General features: G+C 46.1%; 1 long non-coding RNA gene across 1 annotated transcript; it reads right to left on the minus strand.

Annotated features, from left to right (window-relative positions):
- Positions 1-467: 467 nt before the first annotated feature.
- LOC124660289 lies at positions 468-858 on the minus strand. The gene is made up of 3 exons (XR_006989835.1): positions 807-858; positions 659-734; positions 468-581 (listed from the first exon to the last, which is right to left on the minus strand). It is a non-coding gene; the product is annotated as an uncharacterized LOC124660289 (long non-coding RNA).
- Between the last annotated feature and the right edge of the window lie 7,421 nt (positions 859-8,279).

Here is an 8,279-nt window from a genome sequence, read left to right on the forward strand (position 1 = left end):
TCAAGGAAAAAAAATCCTCTGATCGGAATTCCAGATATGATGCAGATTGGCTCCTGTCCTACAACTAAACTACCACTGAAATACGAACACCGATTTCTGAAGAATTGCATGCTTATGTTCAACTAGTAAACGTGCACGTGCAATGCACGTCTTGTCCTATGTCATAAAAACATATATTGTGATCTTCTATCAGGTATTTTACCGAACCATTTATACATAAGAGGTGTGAGGGCGTCTAAAACACAAAATCCACACTTACATAAAATTTACAATCACATAAATATATTTAGAATTATTTGTAAAAATACTTAAAAACATAAACTAAGCAACAATATGTAGTATGTTTCTTCTTGAAGGTCCATCTATGTATTCTTGATACATGGCGAAATATGAATGACAGATAAAATAACTAAGCAACATTGTATATTCTATTTATTCGCGGATGATGGTTCTTTTTTGAAGGTCCACTTTTTTATGCGATCAATAAGGCTTCGTGCAATGGCTGGGATATTGCTTAAAGCTTCATTTGCTTCATACTTCAGGATGTGAACCAAAAATCGCTTCCTTAGTTGAAAACCGTCCTATATATGCATTATACAACATTGTTATAAAAAAACATGTGCAAAGTGTATGCAAATGAACATGTGTAAATACTCACCGTGGGTACTGGAAAATGTAGCAATCCATCGTACCATGAATGCATGAACTCAAAAACCAAATAACCCGACAGAGCACTGCATGCATATAATGTTACATTGCGGGTCGAATAATACGTTAAGATTGTAACACATTGTTAAGATTCTTACTCGTCTAGATTTGTTGGAACTTTGGGAGCCTTGCAACCCCATTTAGTTATGTCATCCTTTGATGTAGGGTTTGCAACTTCGAGGGCAAGATTAAAATTATCGGCCACATTTTTAAGTATAGTCTTCGCCAAATATGGTATTGGAAGCGGGTCCAAAAAAGAGATAACTTTTTTATGCCGATCCAAGACAAACAACTGGAATAACCCAACAATATCCCAAGGCAATAAAATCTGCACCGATACATTTAAAAATATAGCAATCATTATAACAGATAATTGACTCTTAAGAATGAAGGATTGAATTCTTACCATACTGCATTCAGAAATATGATACTCATTGCTGTCAGGCCAGCTAAGAAACAACTGAGCCAACTGAGCAACGTCAGGATAGTCACTACGACTTGGATCTCGTGCATATTGAGACATCAACTAAAATAATAATAATAAACATTAGTATATACCACAAATGAGTCACATATAAATAGATTTAAGATGTAGTTATAGTAACTTACACAGAAGCTCAAATCCATGTAGTGGACTGGGACATCCCTAGCAAGCTGGATGTCGTGCCGTACAGCCATATTAAAGCAACTAACATCCATATTTTCATTCATTTTTAGTATGCTACTTATTTGTCTTAAATTAAGACTAATAGGATAAGGACTCAAACTTTTAACCCATTCGGTCCTGTAAAATTAGAATTATGTCAATTACAATTACAAGTATGCTATCGCAATTTATTAGAACAATACAATAAAATGAAAAAAATGTTGCTTACTCTAGTGAAGGGATATCATCAACTGTGCTGATATATAGGCAAAGTTCATCTATTAATTCCTGGTCTGTTGGATTGGCAGATGGGACGTGAAGCAATGATTGCGAGATGAACCCAATTTCTGACGCTAGTTTGGATGTTTTGATGTTTTTAGGAGGTCCATCCACAATGACACAATCAGTAGGATCAAATATTTGTTCTTCATCATCTTTCAAGTCTCGATTCCTTATATTATCATCATTCAAATGTGAATCCACCAAAATTACGGCTAGTTTGTTTCTAAAATCTGTCATATTGACCTATTAATCAAGCAGTAAATAAAGTTAGTTTTCAAGTAATAATGATACAACCTGGAATAAGTATCACGATATATGGAGCAAATATACCTGTTCAGGAATGTCGGATAAAATATCCCCCGTGAAATATTCCATGAAATTTAACATCCATAGACCACACGATGACCTGCATGATTATAATTTTTAATGATACAGAAATTAGTATTTATTCAATAAGGATAATCATTCCTCACCAAAAAAGACCTTCAAAATCATTAAAAATGAAAATTTGAGGGCAATTTGTTTTTCTGAATTGTAGCAGAGACAAGAGCAGTCCACGGCCCACGGCCCACGGCCCACCCACACCCGACGGCCGACAGGCCCGAGATTAACTCGCCGACCTCACTCCTTGTCGTCCTCACTCCATGTCTCATCGCCTTCAAAAAAAAATCGGACTCACAGTACTCGCTAGCTCTCCCCCCGCCCCCCTCCCACGGCCGTCGACCGGACCCCCGATCTCCTGCCTCGCCGCCGATGGCCTGGACGACAACCTCCTCCGTCCTCTTCGTCCAGGCGACCGGAAGCCAACGGAAGGCCAGGGTACCCAGCGGGAGGGGCAAAAGGAGGTGGATGGGCAGTCCCCGTCTCCACTGGATCCGCAGCCGCGGCCACCCGTCTTCGCCACTGGGGCCTCCCCGGCTTTGGGTCCTCTTCACTCGGCGGAATCCGAGCGGGGGATGAGGGTGGTGCTGGAGGTCGACGTGGGGGCGCTGAATCGGGGCTGGAGAAGGCCATCGCCGGCGCCAGGTATCTCCTTCACCCAGTTGCTACTGGGTTTGGCTCCTCTGCAGTACTATTACTACTGTACATGTACAGTACTTAATGAAATCAGCCGTCAAATCCAATCCAAGTACCGTGCAGGCTGTCAGGCCGGCCGGCCGGCTGGAGACGTCGGCCTCGTCGCAGCTGCCGCCGCCGGTGCCGGCATTGCAAGTCCCGCAATCAGCAGTTGCTGATGAGTGGATACAAGTTTGGCGCTAAGTTTATTTCTAATTCTATTCATGGAGCAAGAAATAGGAGGAGGCAGGTAGATTGAATTCGATGGCTGATTCACTCAAGTACTGTACGCTATGCTTCCTGTGTATGACAGTTATCTGTTTTGGACGAATTTTAGACCTTTGGAAGTTTGGGCCACAGTGTCAATCTTGAGACTTGTGTTTCAGCAGGCTTATGGAAGAAGTCTTTTCTGTTTTTGATTCATTTTCAGGGAGCATCTCTTTCACGGTTTACACAAGAATGCTGCCCAATGTATTGCTTGTTTGGAGGCGTCTTTGGTCAGTAATGTTCAGTGCTTGTAATCTGGAAATAATATCATTTTTTGGAGCTTATTTGCAAAAAACCAACATTCTAGTTACCTTCAAGAAAAAAAAGATTGGCCCATACAGAAAGCATCTCTTTCATGGGTTAAACAAAAATGATGTCCAATGCATGCTTGTTTGGAGGCGTTTTCGGTCAGTAATGTTCAGTGCTTGTACTCTAGGGATACTTTTTGTTTGTTGGCACTTATTTGCAGAAAATAAAATTGATTCTAGCTGATTTTATCAGAGAAAGCTCTATGCTTCCTGTGTATTGTTAGCTTTTTTATCTTGATTTGTATCTGCATTTGTCTAGTTCGTTTGCATGTACTTTAGGTTCTAGAAAGTGTAGGACAGAGAAAGCTTTAGCTGCGCGTGAAGGCGAGATGCCGATATGCCATTATGAGATGCAGGGGCGTGGCGAGATGCTGAGGGGCTGTGCGATGCAGTACCATCGCGAGAAGCAGCGAGGTCTGGATGGGTGGCCTGCACGATCAAGTTGTTTAGCCGAGTGAATCGGCAAGTTAGCAGGTTAGGCGTTGCATGCATCTTGGGCGTCCTAGAGTGATTCTAGGAGTGAGAAACGGTCAAGGTTAGTTAGTGGATTAGTGCATTGGGTTAGTGGCCAGGTTAGTGCGGTGAGTGCCTTTGGTGTTTGCCTCTTCCCTCTTGTATATATACTTGCATAGAGAGTTAATTGAAAACGGAGCCGTGAGGGCTGAGCAAAAACAATGTAGCCATTCTGATCACCAAGGAAGTTTCATGGCAAAGCTGCGTCTTCTTCCTTGGCTGAGTGTGTGCGTTGAGTTTCTCAGAGTGTGTATCCGTGAGAGTGTGTTGAGAGGTAGAAGAAGAGAGAGGGGCTGCAAGATTGCAGCCCCCAACATGTATGCTAGCTGATTTTATCTGAATAACATGAAAAAAGAATAGTTTGAACATTCTTATTTCTTTTATGATACTGGTAACGATCCATATGCTACCATGTATGTATTTTTTTTTGTATCAAAGGGCATGAATATAAACTATATTGTAAGTCCTGCTTCGTGTACCTTGGTTTCATGTATAAAGTTTTATGTTTATTAAGTTAACATATGTACAAAACTCTCTTGCCCATGAAAATTTGCAGATGTGGACACATGCCCCATAGCTGACTCGCAGCATGGCGTTTGAGTCACGTTGCTCATTGGGGTATGCGGTGAACTCGGTATATAAGTAGTTGGTGGTTGAGACCCGTCGAGTCGACTCCTTGCCGCATCTATCTTTTGTTGGTGGGCTATACGCTGTCTCTGTAGATACTCAGCTTTATTTTCTTCAGACATTCGAGCATACCATGACATGTTAGTGCGTTTTGGGCGGCCTTGGCTTGGGCATACGCGATTGTTTGTTAGGTCTGTCACAGGACCAGTAATAAAAACATCATTGTCAGAGAATTTCCATAAACACACTGTCACAGCAACACACTCGCACAAGTGTGATGTAGAGCATATATACTTGCTTAAATAAATTAAACAAGAGGCCCAAAAAAATATTACCCGATATTTGGCTGAGTGAACCTGCCCCGGTAATATTGGATTGGGCAACAAGAATAGGTCTATTTCCTCCTGGTTTTGCTTGCATTTGCCATGCTTCATTTCTGTGCAACCAATCGGACTCATTGTCATCGCCCAGGTGAGATGCATACTGCTGCACATGTGGCGCCATATCTGTAAGTATATGTAGCTGCGAAATGAGCCTTTGAAATAACAATGCATGTATATGTTGAAAGTATAGAAGACATGACCTTCTTCAGTAGCAATGTTCTGTATCTGTGTGACTCTAGATATTGTGGTGACCTGTGTAGAGCATGGTATGTTTTCCTCATTGTTAGCGGCGTATGGCTGTTTTTTAAGCTCCCGTAATTCACGTCGGCGTTTTAATATCTCATCTTTATTATTTGCATACCGCTCCCTATCCCTCTGCCTTTTGAGCTCTTTAGAATCTGCATGAGTAAATGACAAAAAACTACCACAATTGAGGCAGTCGTGTCACGGAACTACCAAAAACGTTCGTTTTGTCACATGACTACCACTATTGGGGTCGGTTCGTGACGGAGAGCACTGATTTCACTAATTAGACATGTTAAACCGTTTTCTGACTATTCGGGCCCACATGTCAGGTCTATGTGGCAGTGAAAAGCAAACTACTAATATTATTTTGCAAAAATAACCTCAGAAACTATTTTCGTATCACACACAGGTCCAATTCCTGACATAAAAAATTAGAAATAGATAAAGGAATAAAAATTCTCAAATGCTGCCAGGAGGTCAGCGCCGTCATCTTCGTCTCCCTCCCGTCCAACTTGGGCCCGCCGCCGTGGGAGATGGAGGCGCCACCTAGTCCATGCTCGTCTCCACGACGGCGAGTCGCCACCAACCCCCTCCGTCGCCGCCCGCCGTGCGCATATAAAAACGGCGCCGGGCCGCGGGGACTGGCAGACCGCCTGCGCCATCCTCTGCAGCACCAACGACAACCAGGCGCCGGCGCCCAAGGTGAACGGCCAGACGACCAAGCTGGCGCCGCCGAACGCCACCACCCCCGCGTCCCTGGATCTGGCCCCGGCCACCACCAACCTGAAGCGCCCGCTCAGCATCAGCGACCTGTCCCCTGCCCCGCTCCATGGCGCGCAGCTCCGCGTCGCCTACCAGGGCGTCCCGGGCGAGGCCCTCCTCTCCATGCTCATCTCCCTCTCCCGTCGAGGCCCTCCTCTCCGTCCCATCTCGTTTCAACCCAGATCCCCACCAAATCCCGCCGCTGACGGTACTCTTCTCCGGTGGCCATCAGGCCATGGACCGGGCGCCGGCGAGCTACACCAGGCGGGCGCGGACGGGCAGGGTCACGCCACATGCCCGGGCAGCGAGGCGCGCGCGAGCAGACACAAGGCGGCGCGTGCGGGCGAGCTATGGCAGGGATGGCCGCGGCGAGCTCCGGCAAGGCGCAAACCTCCATTGTTGATGTTTGGTGTGCGCGCGTGGGTGGACAGGCGGAGTGGAGGCGGCCAAGTGGAGGCGACCAACTGCTGCGCACCATCATCTTCTCCACCATCGACGACCTGCTCGCAAAGACCGACGAGCTGCATCTGCGCAGCAGCAGCACCAACCACGGCCGCGTCCGGCCGCGCCGGCCAGACCTGCACCCAGCGGCTTTCCCGCGCTCGGCTCCTCCCTGCGCGACTGTCCGCGCCTGATCCCCAAGCTCGCAGCTGCGGGCAAGCACGGCGAGCAAGCGCGGCGCGGAGCGCGGGCGAGCACGAGGAAGACCTGTCTACCCGCCGTCTGCTGCCGAGCTCGCCGGTGCTGCGTCAGCAAGGGTGCGCCGGAGCAGATCATCGATCTGTGCGGGCTGCGTGAGGACGTGCGGCGGCGCGTTCACGCCATCATTGGCAAGTTCGCCGACCGTGGGCTGCGGTCGCTCGCCGTGGCGCGGCAGAGCGTGCCGGAGCGGAGCAAGGAGGGGAAGGGGTCTCCGTGGCAGTTCCTCAACCTGGGCCACCGCCGTCGAGGGAGATGGGGGCACCGCCTAGGCCGCCGCCCCGTGCTATTCCCTCGCCGTCGCCGGTGCTCCAGGACGTCGCCGCCGGTGCGCCAGTATGCGCCGCTGTGACTGGCTTTCTCTTGGGTCAACGTAGATGGGACAAGGAAGAAGTTCATTCGTACTTGATTGCTTTTTGAAAAAGAAGATAGGGGGTTTTCTGTAAAATTAGTAGAAAAAAGTCATTTGATTTTGCCACGTGGGACCTGACAGTGGGTCCCGGCTGTAAGAAACTGGATTAAGACGCTTAAATTGGAAAATCAGTGCTCCGCGTCGCGGGCGTGCCCCAAACCTGGTAGTCATGTGACAAACGCATCCCATTTGGTAGTTCCGTGTCACCGCTGTCACAATTGTGGTAGTTTTTTGTCATTTACTCAATCTGCATACACATCTGACTTTAGTATGTGACATAATAATGATGAGATTGCATCCCAAAATATGAACACATGAACTTTGTGAGATTAGATTGTAGAGCATTTTTAATTGTTCAATATAATAAAACATGTTGCAGACAAATATATTACCAGATAATCGGTTGTGTGAACCTGCCCCTGCAATATTGGACTGAGTGGTAACAACATGTATTTCTGCTCCTGGTTTCGGTTGCAGCTGGCATGCTTCATTTGTGTGCAACCAAGCGGACTCATCGTCACCGCCCACCTGAGATGCATACTCGTCAACATGTGTCGCCATACCTGTAGTAAGTAGTTGCACCTACAAATTTAGCATTTTTAACATGGCACATATATATTGGAAGCATAGAACACATGACCTTCTTTAGTAGCCTGGGTGACTCCAGATATTCTGGTGGCCTGTGTAGAGCATGGTATGCTTTCATCATTCACAGCGGCGGTTGCCTGTTTTTTAAGATCCCGTAGTTCACGTCGGCGTTTTAAAATCTCATATTTTTTATTTGCATACCGCTCCCTATCCCTCTGCCTTTTGACCTCTTTAGAATCTGCATACACATGACAAGTTATTATGTCAGATAATAACGAATGTGAAATAATAACGATCTTCCTGAAGATTGCGTGTTCTATCAGCTACCTTGACTTCGCCCGTTGGTTATATCTTGGAATGGAGCCCGTGAGGAAGATGCCATACCAAATTTAGGTTCCTGTGCCCTGTGAAATTAAGAGGCATTAAAACTGCCTACCAGCAAATTGTAATAGTCAATTCAACGGTGACAGCATGAGAACTTTCTTCAATTCAATCACATTGCGCGACTGCAGGAAATCCACGGAACTGCAGAAATTAAAAGGTGGTTTTGACTGTATTTTGGGTGACTTTCCTGCAGATGTTCTATCAAATTCTTGTAGAACCCAGCGTGAGTACATGGTGTTTTAAGCGAGTTATATTCCCAGTACTTATATGGTGTAACGCTGGTTCTTGCACTTTGTGATCATTCCTACTTGTTGTACATATCCACATCTTTATAGCATGAGCATGAAACAAATGTATAAAAACTTCAAATTTGTGGGAGATATGAAGCAACCTGGGCC

This window comes from Lolium rigidum, chromosome 6 (assembly GCF_022539505.1).
Source record: "Lolium rigidum isolate FL_2022 chromosome 6, APGP_CSIRO_Lrig_0.1, whole genome shotgun sequence".
Taxonomy (NCBI): Eukaryota; Viridiplantae; Streptophyta; class Magnoliopsida; order Poales; family Poaceae; genus Lolium; species Lolium rigidum.